This window comes from Corvus cornix, chromosome 1A (assembly GCF_000738735.6).
Source record: "Corvus cornix cornix isolate S_Up_H32 chromosome 1A, ASM73873v5, whole genome shotgun sequence".
NCBI lineage: Eukaryota > Metazoa > Chordata > Aves > Passeriformes > Corvidae > Corvus > Corvus cornix.
Genome location: NC_047057.1, coordinates 15,722,352 through 15,736,466, shown reverse-complemented (window position 1 = coordinate 15,736,466; position 14,115 = coordinate 15,722,352).

The following is a 14,115-nucleotide window of genomic DNA, read 5'->3' as shown; positions in this document are numbered from 1 at the left end:
TGAGTTAACAATGGGAAATCTTCAGACTCATATTTCCTAACAAATAGTTTCCCTTCATTTCACCATTAGATATGCCATCTGCCAGAGACTGATTTCAATTTTCATGGAAAGCAGATTCCATTCCATGGGTAATCTGCCAAATATTTTTCTGTTTGGAATACATAAAGTCAAAAGTCAGCATGTGAAACAGTTATCTTCAGTCAACTCCAAAACTTACAGGGATGAAAGGCAAACCAAAAGCACCCATACCAAAAATATTTAGATATTAATCCAGTCAGATTTCAGACTATAAGAATAGTGAGTAAGTAACCCCATTAATTTTATCCCCATTAATTTGGGCACAGCTCTGAGACACAGGTCAAATTTCAGTCCAAGCCATCTGTGTTAGAAATGCTCTAATTTTTTTTTAGTGTGATTACACAATCATATGGATCGTCATATTTTGCTGCATCATTCGCTTTTTTCTGCATCAGAAGATAAATACCACAAAACTGAGGAAATCTGCCAAACAGAGGAAAGGAGAAAGGTTTCTTCCAATTTAAAATTAGCAGCTCATGAACACAGCTCTGATTTTCCATATGCTGGTAATTTGTGCCAGACCTTTTCTATATAGCATAGGATGAAGGAGGCAGAGGGCTGGTCAGAAAAGCTTATTTTGAGTGCTCTCTAATGCCTTTGGGGTTCATATCAATTTTTCTTGACCACAGCATCATCTCTACAGTATTCCTCTTTGAGCAAGTGCAGCTTAGTAGGCAGTATTAATGACTCTGTGCACTACACTGGCTGGCTGTGCCCAGGTGTCAGCAGTGGAAGGAGCCACATGGGTGGCCTCTCTGAGAAGAGGCCAGGGACTGCTCCATGCTGGACATGACCAGATCCAGACAGCTGTGCATCAGACCCTGCACAGGACTTGGTTTAGACCATCAGCCAAGCTGATGGCGTGTCCGGGAAAGCATTAAGAAAGGGTGAAAACAACAGAGGGCAGTGAAAAGTCAGGAGGAAAATAGTTTGAGACACCAAGGTCAATGAAGAAAGAGGGGGAGGATGTCATCCTTGCAGGCCAGGCAGGAACACTCACTGGAGTAGGTGGATATTTCTTAGATCTCATGTAGAAACCAGACTGAAGCAGGTTTATCCTGAAGAACAGCAGCCCATGGAAAGGACCCACGCTGGTGCAGGGGAAAAGTACGAGGAGAAATGAGAAGAAGAGAGAAATGGTATGGACTAGGCTCAACCCCCTTGCTTCCCCATCCCTTTGCATTTCTTGGAGGCAGGGAAATAGAGGAGCTGGGAATAAAGGAATGAGTCTGAGTGAAAAAGACCTGGGGGGAAGGTAGGAAGGTATTCTAGTTTTTTTTGTTTCTCACTATCTGAATCTATTTTAATTGAAAATACCTTAAATTAATTAATTTAAATTAATTAATTAATTTAAATAAATTAATTAAATTTAATTAATTTTTGCTGAATTGATCTGTTTTTCCCATGATGGTAAATGGTAATGGTAATGGTAAATCTGTTTTCCTCTTGACCCATAACGTTCTCAACCTTATTTTCTTCCCCCGTCCTTTTGAGAAGGGAGAGTAAGAGAGCAGCTAGGCAGGCTTCTGACAGCCAAACAAGGTCAACCCACCACCTGAGAACTGCAACTTCTGCAACTGTTTTTTTGCTTAAGCAAAAAAGTATTTATTTGCTTAAGCATAATAGTATTTAAAAATCTGGAGTGACCACATTTAAAAATACTATAATAACAGAATTATTAACCAAAATGTAAGTAAAGAGATAAATCCAACAGATCTTATCATTTTTCTAGTAACTCAGACCACTTTCTCCACCAAAATCCTGGGATGTAAAAATCTCTTTTTTTGAAAGATATCACAGTGTGCAGTGTTTAGCATTAATTAAAATTTAAACATTTTAAGTGGTTTTTTTCAGTAGCTTGCTTCAAAAGATACTGCTGTCCTGTCCAGAGGCTATGCTCTTCCTATCCTTATTTAATGTGTATAATCTACATTGAGATTAATATTGTGCATACATATCCTTGGTCTTTCATTGACTTCCTCCCTGACCAAATTTCTACAATAAGAAGATTATTCTCTATGGAAAGCTTTGATTTTTGATAATGCAGAACCCTGTCACACTAGCTAATTGGTGTATTAGTTGAACACATTGAGCTCTACAGGCAAAGCTCCTCTTTAAGGTATAAATTGGAAGCAGGAAGAAACAGTTCATCAAAGCTGTATGCTAAACTATTGATTGCTGGGTTCATACTGTACAGTGATTGTATTATTGCACTGAAATGAATAATGGAATTCTACAGAGATCCCATTCAGGTCTTTCATAAAGATATGCTTCCATCATGAGAAAAGGACAACCTGACTCTTTTACTCCTCTTTTGTTCCAAATAGCTTCTCATACAATTTAGATCATTGTAAATTGCATCTGTAGCACAAAGGCAAGTCAGGAAAGAGTTTGCAAGAGTTTGCGTACAGAAAGAGTAAAATGTTACTTACCCAGAGTAATGGTTGAAGATGCTGAACATTAATTTGCAGCATCTAAAGGGCTTTGATACAGTAGGAGATTATCTGCCATGTTGATTTCACCACAGAGCTGTGCTGAGAGGGAAGCAGAAAAGTACTGAAGATTGTACAGAGTAGTTGAGTTCCACAATTTCCCATGGAAAAAAGCCCAAGAAAATTGATGTAGCCTTTATGAATAACAGCATGAGGATTTAGTAGATCACTAAACCAGTTCTAATGTTTTTGTTCAAACTGTCAGATGACAACAAAAACATCTCCCTGCTTCTTTCACTGTGTGACATGTCTAGGAAAGGAATGATGAAAAAGACATGAGTGAAATTGTTAAATAATTTCTTTACTTTTTCAAGTTAATCCATATTATGTATCAACATACATATAAAAATGCAATTTAATATTTGAATTTTTTAATATTGTAATATAATCCAAAAAATGCCTTTAATCTATCTTTCATGGGAACATGACTCAACACCTCTAGATCAGGAGCCAGATGCACTGAATGCCTTGGATGCTTTAGGGCTTAGTTTTGCAATATGTAATTTTTAATTATTTTTTATATAAACATTAGCTTTAATAACCCTTCATTAAAAGCAATTCTAATCACAGTTGCAGAAAGCAGCACTCTGAGCAAAAAGTATACCTGGCTAGGTCAATAAAGTTGCAGAAAAAAAGATCTTGGAGATATTAAAATACAGACCTTGGAATCTTTTATCAAAAAGAGGGGTCTGATTTATAATTTATTTAAAAAAAAACACTAAAAAACCAGCAAGAATTACTCATTCTGAAACATGGATGAAAGTGTCATTGTTGCTTTATTTTTTTTTTCTATTTGCAGTAGCTCCTGCAAGCTGTGAAAGATCTATTCACCCCACAGCAATTTAGACTTCTTTGTCACACTGGTAAAAGCTTGTGGTAAAAGAAAAAGGATGGCCACTGTATTTTGCAGAAAATTCACTTTTTCATTTGTGCGTTGAGCACTAGATTGGAGGTGTCAGGAGGAGACATCTGGTCTGGGATCCTGTCTCTGTTGAGACACAAGAATAATTCTGACCTGTTTTTTCTCAACAGAAGCATGTTGCAAACACAGAGAAAACTTAGGAAAACTTAGGACAATGAGGGAACTAGAATAGGTACTGGCAAAACAAGATATCCCTTTGCAGAAGAAATTGTTGCATGTTTCCGTATGTGAAAAAGTCCGCAGAAAAACCCCTCGTAGTTAAAAGTATTCAGTTACTTGATGTTCAAATTAAAATGTGTTTAAATAAAAAAGTCTTCAAACAGGTAAAATACCTCAGCCTATATATAGAGAGATTTTAATATCATACCATTATAAAATTATTTAATTTTTGTGGTCTATTGTTCAGAAAGAATACAATAAAGTCCATGGACAAGAGATACTTTAGATAACTTTCCAAGATCTGGTTATGTTGGAGATATATTATGCTATCTTTCAAGTCATCTTTGTGGTTTCCATGAAATTCACACTCTCCCCCAGCTATTTCGCAGTAAAAAGGAATCAAATAACTATTAAAATTTCAAAGATTTGTTTGTTTGCTGAGGTATATGAGAAAGTTCAGTAAAAAGTGGGAGCAAAAGAAATCTCTGAATGTGCACCATCAAAGAGATTTTAATCTATATCTTTGCTTTTCCTGACAAGAATTAGAGCTCTTTAGGTGGAAAAGAAGATTGACCTGTATGGAAAATGCTTTTTTCTAGACCACGTGGTAAACATACATCTTTTCAAAGGATCTCCTTCCAAGCCATTTACCATCCAAGAATTATCAAAATAAATTTATTGGGTAATAATTTCAAATATTGCATGTCAGAGAAAAATCATAGCCTTCTCATTGAAAATTCATGTACTGAAGAGAGTAAAATTCATCAAACACATTACTAGCTATGAATTAATTGCTTACATTAGCTCAAAACCTAAGTAATATTTAAGGTCTGTAAGCAGAGTACTGAACAGTGCAGCTGAAAAAAATAAAATTTGCATCAAATAAATACTCAAAATCTTTCTCACTTGAAGTTGGAAATAAGTTCTATTTCCTGAGAGTTTTAAAGCAAATACTTTTGGGGAAGTCTAATCACAAATTACTGAGCTCATCCTAACTCTATTCTACTTCAATATTATGTTCCCTCAAGATCCATTTTTTCTTGAATTAATCTTATTTGGGATAGGTGGATTTGTACCTCAATATACATCTTCCCTAGTTTAATTTCTGTCCTGTTATCTTGAATTGTATGTAGTCAGTGGAAAATAATATTTGAACTTGAAATCATTAGCAGAGTTAAAGATTTAATGTACCTGAAATAAATCTAAACATCTCATTTTGCAGGCAGTACTAGTCCAGCTTACTAGTCTGATTTTGAAACTTATTCTATTATTCTGTTAAACCTATTTTTTGTCTGGTTTTGCATTTATTTATTTTCCTTTTGAGCCAGACTAAATGCAGTTTTCTGAAGAAGTACAATTCAAGTGTAGGAAGCCCTAAGAGTTGGGAGGCAAAAGCCCTAAGTCTCCTTTCGTACCAACTAAATGTGTGGAATATTTGTGACTGTAGTGATCCAAGCCCAAAAATGAACAGCTGATGAAGTGTTCAATCAAGTAAAATAAAACTCTTTTCATTTCTCAGAAATAATGTTTTGTTATGTGCTTTTCTGGTTCTCCCCCAAAATCAGTCTTGATTGCTTTGTTTCGAATAAAAAAAAACCCAAAACACAACCAGCAAATCCCAAACCACCAAAAAAAATTTTTAAAAAGGGGAAAAAAGAGAAAAATAAGAAAAAGAGACCAGTAATTCTAACTGGTGACATTCAGCCACAAACCCATGTGTTAAACTCATGATAAACTCATGATACCTCTATGCTGGATCACATTAGATCTGTTTGTTTCATCTTCCTGCAACTTGAAGGTCTGGAACTACCCAAGCTGTGATTAGACTAAAGAGCAATGACAATTCAGAGTGAAAAACATTGGCATGAAAAGGCAATGAACACTCACTGGTCGGATTCCAGGAAAGGAAAGGCAAAGGAGGAGGTAGAACAGATTCTGGTGCTGGAAGAGGCAACGTTGAACTGAAAGCACAAAATTCTGCCAGGTTTTAAAAGGGAAGTTTGGTTATACAGGAGGTGCAAACTGAAAGTGTGAAATAGGATAAAGAATGATTAAAAAAAAATTCGATTTATTCTTGTATTGATTCTTACTCAGATCTACTCTTTGAAAAAGACATACATGTATATATAGTTTCGGTCAAACACAGGTTTCAATAGTGAAACAATTTCATCTGCTCATTTTACTCAGACACTTTTTACCTCATTTCACAGTGTACTTACAACATTTCTAGCATATATTAAAATGCTATGGGCTATATGCTTCTTCCCTTGTTTCCCAAAGAACAGTGAACCAACTCAAATACGATCAATCTTAACAATATACCAGCATCATAGGGTATTTTATGTAGTTCTTTATATTTTTAATGAAAGGCTTAAACTTATGATTTCAAGTTAAATAAATGAAGTAATATTCCAACCTCACTCAGTTTCTATTCCTCTAAATATGATATAAGGACGACTTAGATTTTCCATTATCTAGAAGTGCTGGAAAGTAAACTGTCTGTAACACAGCTGATAATACGTTACAGTGGATAATTTCTAAATCACACAAAAATCTATTTTAAACCTTCACTTTAGGTCAAGTTTGACATCTTGACTAGTTTTCACTGAGTCTTACCATATGCAAATTTCCCTTGGCATCATTTGAGGCTCCTGTTCAGAATGAGAGAAAGGAAATTACTTTAAGAACTCCTCTTGCCAGATCTGTTTCTATTGCAAAAGAAAAGGAGGATTTCCCTTCATTGTCTGCAGTGTGATCTTGATACCATTTGAACTGTATGACTGAACAGCTCCACTGTAGTAAAAGGAAGTATTTCAGATAGGTAGGAAGAGAATCAGCACACTCACTACATTCTTGTATTCAGGCAACCCATCTGATACTTCTAATGTAGACAATCTCAACTTCAGTTGTCACTGAGAGCAGATTTGTTCAAATCTAGAAGCACATTCAGACCACATTCAGTTATCTCAGCTTTTGTCCTCTCACAAGTAAGGATTTGGTTTGTATTTCCCACATTTTACTTTTTTCTCTGCAGAACTTCTTGGAAATGTTTTGTATCTGAAAATCACAAAACCTCATATCAGGTATCTTTTTGATGCTGTGTGCATTGACTCAGAGGTTTCTCAAAGACAAAAGGAAGAGTTATTTTTTACTGGAGTACAGTCATCACTTGACTTGCAGAGAATACTTTGATATTCTTTTTATAGCCAAACCCAAGAAGCAGAACTAGCCCTAAAGCCAGCTGGTCCAGAAATCTTGAGTTGCAAGAGCAGAATGTAAAAATATTCTCTGCTGTCTACTCATCTCACTAAAATTTTGGTGATAAAATGTGTTTTGAAGAGGGGGGGAACTATCTATACAAAATAAGGAGAAGTAAAATATAGAGTGTTGTAGATGTGAGGAGAAAGCCAATTATTTATGCTTTGGTTGGTTATAGAGTTTTTGTTTGTTTGTTTGTTTGTTTGTTTTTATCTGCTTGGTTATTAGTCTGACAAGAATCTTAATGTTGTTACACTCACAGAAGTTCATGACCAATCGAATCAACTGCCTTCTGGAGAAGCACGATGTTGCTATGTTGTCTTTCACATTGCTCATATCCTTACTATTTTGACTTGAAATCTAGCAATTCCTTGCCAGATTTTCAGTGAAATATTTTCACTTTTCCAGTCAGAATGGTAGTGTTACAGAGTGGTGTTCCCTAGTGCACAGTGCTGGGGCCGGTCCTGGTTAAGACCTTTACTGATGATCTGAACGAGGGGATCAAGCACTCCCTCAGTTAGACTGCAGATGATGCCAAGTTGGACAGGGGTGTTGTTCTGCTAGAGGGTAGGAAGGCTCTGCAAAGAGATCTGGACATACTGGATCAGTGGGCCAAGGACAAACATAGAAATTTCAACAAGGCCAAGTCTGGTCGCAACAAATCCATGGAATGCTATAGGCTTGGGGCAGAGTGGCTGAAAAGCTGCCCAGTGAAAAAACCTGGGGGGTACTGGTTGACAGCTGACTGAACAGGAGCCAGTGTGTGCCCAGGTGGCCAAAAGAGCCAATGGCATCCTGGCCTGTATCAGAAATAGTGTGGCCAGCAGGACCAGGGCAGTGATTGTCCCCCTGTACTTGGCATTGGTGAGGCCACACCTCCAATCCTGTGTTCAATTTTTGGCCCTTCACTACAAGACATTGAGGTGCTGGAGCATGTCCAGAGAAGAGCAGTGGAGCTGATGAAGGGTCTGGAGCACAAGTCATATAAGGAACAGCTGAGGGAATTGGGGGTGTTTAACCTAGAGAAAAGCAGGCTCAAGGGGCCTTACTGTTCACGACAACTGCCTGAATGGAGGTGGTAGCAAGGGGGAGTCTCTTCTGCCAAGTAACAAGGGATAGGACAAAATGGAATGACTTCAAGTTGCAAAAAAAGACGTTTAGATTGGATATGAGGAAAAATTTATTCACTGAAAGGGTTGTCAAGCCCTGGAACAGGCAGTCCAGGGAAGTGGTTGAGTCACCATCTCTGGAGGTGTTTAAAAGACATGTAGATGTGGCCCTTAGGGACATGATTTAGTGGTAGATTTGGCAGTGCTGGGTTAACAGTTGGACTCAGTGATCTTAAAGGCCTTTTCCAAGCTAAATTAGGTGATACTATGATTCTATACTCCATGCAACTTGAAGTTTGACTTGAGAAACAAGAGGACAATAAATCAAGTGCACACAATACGTGTACAAGATTGTTTATACCTTAAAAAATGCATCTATTACAAGTAAAGTCACAACTTTCCATATCAAATTCATAAACTAAGTGATAGCCATTCTAAACTATTTGTAGGACATCTTTCTTTACATAAGTAGAATGCTGTACAGAGTTTCCTGACTGACCTTCTGGTGAACCTGGGTTTATGCATCTTTTAAGGCAAGGGGAGTTGAGCTACCCCATGAGAGTGTGTCAAAGAGTCAGACTCAACAGATTCTAATTTCTTTCAAAACTCTTTCTCACAGTCAACACAAGCTGGAAAGAAACTTATGGCTTCTTTTTTCAGTCTGTCTGCATAACAATATTATTTCCTCTTCACCATTCCTCTCCATCTTTCTCCCTCTCTTTCATATGGTAAACTGTCTTCTCATATATTTAGAAAACAAACAAAATAGTAATTCAGTTTAATCAGAATTTAGATTATCTTGACCCCTATGTTACTTCATTATACCTTAGGGCATAGTTAACTACACGAATGATGGAGAAATTATATAATTTTCCAAAGCACTCCATGAGGGCTCATTTCTTTAAGTGACTCAGACACCATCCTGATTGACCTCATTGGAAAGAGGGTCAAATTAAGAGAATTTCACATCTCTTTAATATCTCAATCATGTACAACTGGAGACAACTGAAAATAGCTATTGTTTCTGATGGAACTGATATAAGAACTTCAGTGAAAATTGTGGTTTTTTCCACAGAATTACAACAGATCTGATAGAGTAAAAAGCCAAGTTTCAACCCATGGGGCTCTGTTATATAGACAGTGTATCCTATAAAGAGGGTCAAAACACTGGCAGATTTTTAGCTATATGTGATTTCAGCAAGACTGCAGTCAGTTCTCATAGGTCAGTTCTCATTTAAATTTGTCCTTAATAGTAAATGTCTTAGTCCTAAAATTACATTTTATTCAATATAGCATTTACCAAAGAAATAATTGATGGTTTCTAATCCTGATGTTGGGCTTCTCTTGGTTTTCTTCTCAAAAAATCAACAGAAATAGTGAGATTCTTATCTTATATTGGTCAAGATTAATTGTATACCAACCATTATAGATTAACCAGCACCTCATTTATTTTATAGTATTGCTTTGAATTTTGAAAGTAAATGCTCCATTTATTATCTATGACTTGGGAATAAAACTTGAAAGGAAAGGCAAATATATACACATACATGTAAAATTGAATCATGCTGAATTTTTATTGCAATTATAATTTGCAATTATTGTAAACACAATTGGGATATTTGGAGTATCCCTGTAAAATGACAAATAAATAAGTAAACATAAGGCACTAATATTCCTATTCCAAGCCAAATCCAAGAAAAATATTTCACCTAGCTTTCACTGAAAATGTGATTCTTTGTCTTCCTAATTGTCTAAAAAGCCTAATCCAAAAAGCTTTATCTGATCTTCATTTTTAAAGAAAAAGAAATGTCATTCACAAAACATGTTTACAGAAACCTTTCAAAGTCTCTGTGTCTTCCTAGATTTCTGTGCTTGCTTTTTTGCTCAATATGACAACAACAATTTAACAGAACCATGAGTAAAAGGAAAATAAAGAAAAAAGTCCCACTATTTCTACCATTTCCTTTTTTTAAAAAATAAAAAACTACTTTTCTTGGTTCTTTCAACATTAATTTTACGCACTAGTATTACCAATTCATTTTAAATGCCAATTTAATTGATCACATTAGCTGTACATATTCCTTCTAGTTAGACATAAGTTTGATCACAATAACTTTCCTAAAAGCTGTCTGTCTTCTGACAGTCTGTCTTCCATGGTCCACTGATATTTTATCAGCTGATCTCCAAAAGTCTTTGCAATTCCTGTTACAGCTTCTTCTCTACACATAATTCTATAATATTGGTCCCAAATGTAGAGTAAAAAAGTAAACCTCCTTCTGCAAAAATCCTTGGTGGTCTTTTGTCCTTGTATGAGTCCCTATCTTACTAAACTTTAGCACCTGCACAGCTGAAGCTTTTTTTTTTCTCCTTAGTTGTTTAGAGCCAAGACTTTAAATCCATTCCTACTCTGTATCCCTTTTTGTTTTCATTTCTTATCCAATTGTTAGAAGTAATTAATGTGCCATAGTAGTTGCAGCACATACATTCCTGGTGTTTGTGGTTATTGATTCCTGCATAAAGCTTATTCAGTACCCTCCTATGCTTTCAGTCCTATACATTTGTTCTGTGACATTTCCCAGTGCTGCAAAATAACAAGTGATCCCAGTGATTTAAATAGGCATTTTAACATTCTCCCAGGAAATTATCTTAAGATAGGCTAGCATATATGTTTATATATCTATCCAAACCTGCAAACATAATGATAATTCACCCCTCATGTTTTTTGGGGGTTTTTTTCTGGGTTGTTTTTTTTTTGGTTTTTTTTTTTTTTGGTAGATGGTAGATGGCAGATAAAAAAAAAATTCTTTATTCTTGGGCCAGCTACATTTTTTTAACTGACAAGAAATGAAATTAATAGAATCAAAGGACTCCATCTGGCTGTTTCTTATTTCATGTTTTACTCATAAGCACATGAAGAACAACCTCTAAGGGGTTTTGTTAATGTGAAAATTCCTTCTTGTCTGGATGTCAATGTAGTGAGCAGGAAGTGAATAATTGCCAGGGAATAAGGAGAGGAGGAAAGAAAAAATAATATTTAGGGCGGGATGACAAGTGTAAACTATGAAAGGATCCACAACAGGGAATGAGTTTGGTTTTATTGACTTTTGTGGTTATGCAGATAATTTTCTTTCTGATAAAAAGATATCTGATTATCTAAGGAACAGAGCAAGTATGTACTTGTTCTTCCTGGTAGTGGAATACTTGTTTACATAGATCAGTGTGTTTTAAAGGAAGTATGCTGCATTATTTATTCAAGATGCTAAATGCCTCATGACTTTCTGCCAGAAATTGCTAAATGATAGTCTCAAAACCAGGATAATTTAAATTACAGCTCTTCCTCATGATACACATTTTGACATATGTAATTCAGAATGTATACCACAAACAGTCTTTATACATTTTGATCTAAAGTAGCAAAAGAACTCCCTTATTGAATAATTATAGACCAAAGAATCAAAGAATTTGTAAAACAGAGATACGTATTTCCTCTACAACCTGAGCAAAGCTGGTTGCAAAATTCAATGTAAAGAGGACAGCATGGTTGAAATCCTCATTGTTCTACAGATATTACAAGGGAAGGGGTGAGCTGGGAAACAAGAAGTATATTGGGCAATGGAATAAAATTTAAAAATTTGCAGTGTCATAAGGTACATATATAAGGATGTTTGAATTCTTTATTACTTCAATTCCTCTTGTTCCTATTACAAGTTGAAAAAAAAAATTATTTGTGTATGGGCTGGTTAAATTGACAGTGAAGTGGACTGAAAACTGGCTGAACTGTCAGGCTCAAAGGATTATGATCAACACAAAGTGCAGCTGGAGACCAGTCACTCATGGTGCACCCAAAGGGTTGATACCAGGGCCAATACTGTTTTACATCCTCAGTTATGAGCTGGATGACTGGACAGAGTTCACCCTCATCAAGTTTACAGATGATACCAGATGGAGAATAGGGATTATGGCCAATTCCTTTGAAGTTCTTGCTACCATTCAAAGGAATCTGGACAGGCTGGAGAATTGGACAGAGCAATTTTGTGAAGTTCAACAAAGGAAAATGCCCAGTTCTGCACCTGGGGAGAAATAATCCCACATCAATACAGGGTGGAAGCTAATTGTGATTTAGGGACATTTACTGGGAAGACTTTCATATATTGTTAAGTTTCTTCATAGTTTGTGAGCAAGACTAGCAAACTGAAGCAACGTTAGTCATATAAAAATTGCCATATTTGTAGACCTTAGACATTTTTTGTCTATTCAAATCTTGATTGTTCTAATAGATTTTTCACTACTCAAGATTTATGGCAGGGCATCTGTAGAGGAGCAATAATCTACTCCTTCAATTCTGGAAATCAATTTACTCATCTTTGTTCTGCATAGCAATGTTATTGAGACATTCTACAATTGAAAAATGTTAGGTGCTTCAGTTAAACCTGGCCTTGCAGCATGCACTCTTGAAACAGTGATTTATTTGCAAGAATCCCAGAATCAGTAGGCATCTTGTATTTGGCTAGCAAAGTAAATAACGTGACAAGACATATTTAGAGAATTATAATAAAAACCAGGAGAAATATAAATGGGAGGGAGATAACGCATTGTCTTTCTATGAAATTATGGAACATGTGGGATCACTGAGGAAAAAAAACTGAGAGAAGGCAGGGATATTTTTCTCATTCTTCTCCATAAATAAATCAATATGCTGCAAGATCAAATAATTCTTCCATGACTGACACTGCACATTCATTTTTTACGCACATCAGTATTTTTACTATTTTTAATTCATATAATATATGTTTTAGAAAATTTGAGGTTTAACTGCAGGTTTTAGGTGAAGAATCTCTCACTGACATAGATGCATTTGATAGAAGTGTTTACTATTGTAAAAAAAGCTAGTGTGTTGCCATGTGTAGGAAGCTGCACTGAATCCATGCCCCAAGTGCTTAAAAGACAAATGTCTTTAAAAGTGCTGAATTTGTACAAACATTTGCCAGTAGAAGCAGTTAAATACCTACTTTACTTCAACTGTGTGCTTATCATGGTTGCTAAATTGGAATGAGCTTACTCTTTTCTGCATCTGATCACAGTTTTGTAATGTCTCTTCCACACATTGTAAATTTTTTCTTTAATAAAGAACATTTTGGAGAATGCTAGTTTTACTATCTCTTTCCACCAAGGAAAACAGCTCCCAGCTGAAAGGCAGTAAAAAAATATTAAGAAACCAATTTTAGTTCCCATACCAGTTATTGTTTTTTAACTTCTAGTTTAATGCTTATCTTCTCTATCTAGATGCTTTTTCCTTATCTCTAGCTGCCCGTTCAGCAGCTGTTGGTAGTCAAACTGTCACTTCCTATTCACTTTTTGATGAGAAACTAAATTCTGAATATTCACCAATTCCATCTAAATGTTTACATAATGGCTTCCTACCTAATTAAATTCCCCTCTCTTGGACTCTGCACTCTGACAGTCTCTCTTCATTTTCCCCTTGGTTGTCTCTTCTGCCATTCTCTGTCTTGGCTGTATGCCTAGAATATATTTACTGCTTAGATAGAACCAAACTTCCCAAAACAGTGTGAGAAAGAATATGAGTCCTCCACTTTTTTCCCAATAAAAATCATGAGAATGGATTGTGTCTAAACATACTCATAGCTTCACAGCCTACCAATTGAATTTGAAGGTTTGTCCTCTTCTGTTTCTCTCTGCCTGTGTAAAAATCTCTTCAACAGTGGCCTTATGTGTATAAATAAGCTTGCTGAACTATGTGCAAACTGATCTTAATCCCATATAGAGTTGACTCAATTTGCAAATCCTGTCTGGTGAGGCATATCCTTTCTAGCACACTGCAGAAGCATAAGTTTGAAAGACATGTGAATAAGAACTGCAAAACTTGTGAGGACAGAAAAGAACAATCTGTCTACTGATACATTATTACTGAAGCTTTAAAAATTTTATTTTCTACAAATTAGAAAACTAGAAAATTACTAACTTTTAGTACTGCTTACAGATGATCCAGCACTTCCCACCAATCAATTAAAAGACCACCCCCTAGTTGTCCAATGCACCAGACAGTTTTCTCTTTTGGATGTCAGTAGAATAAGAGATT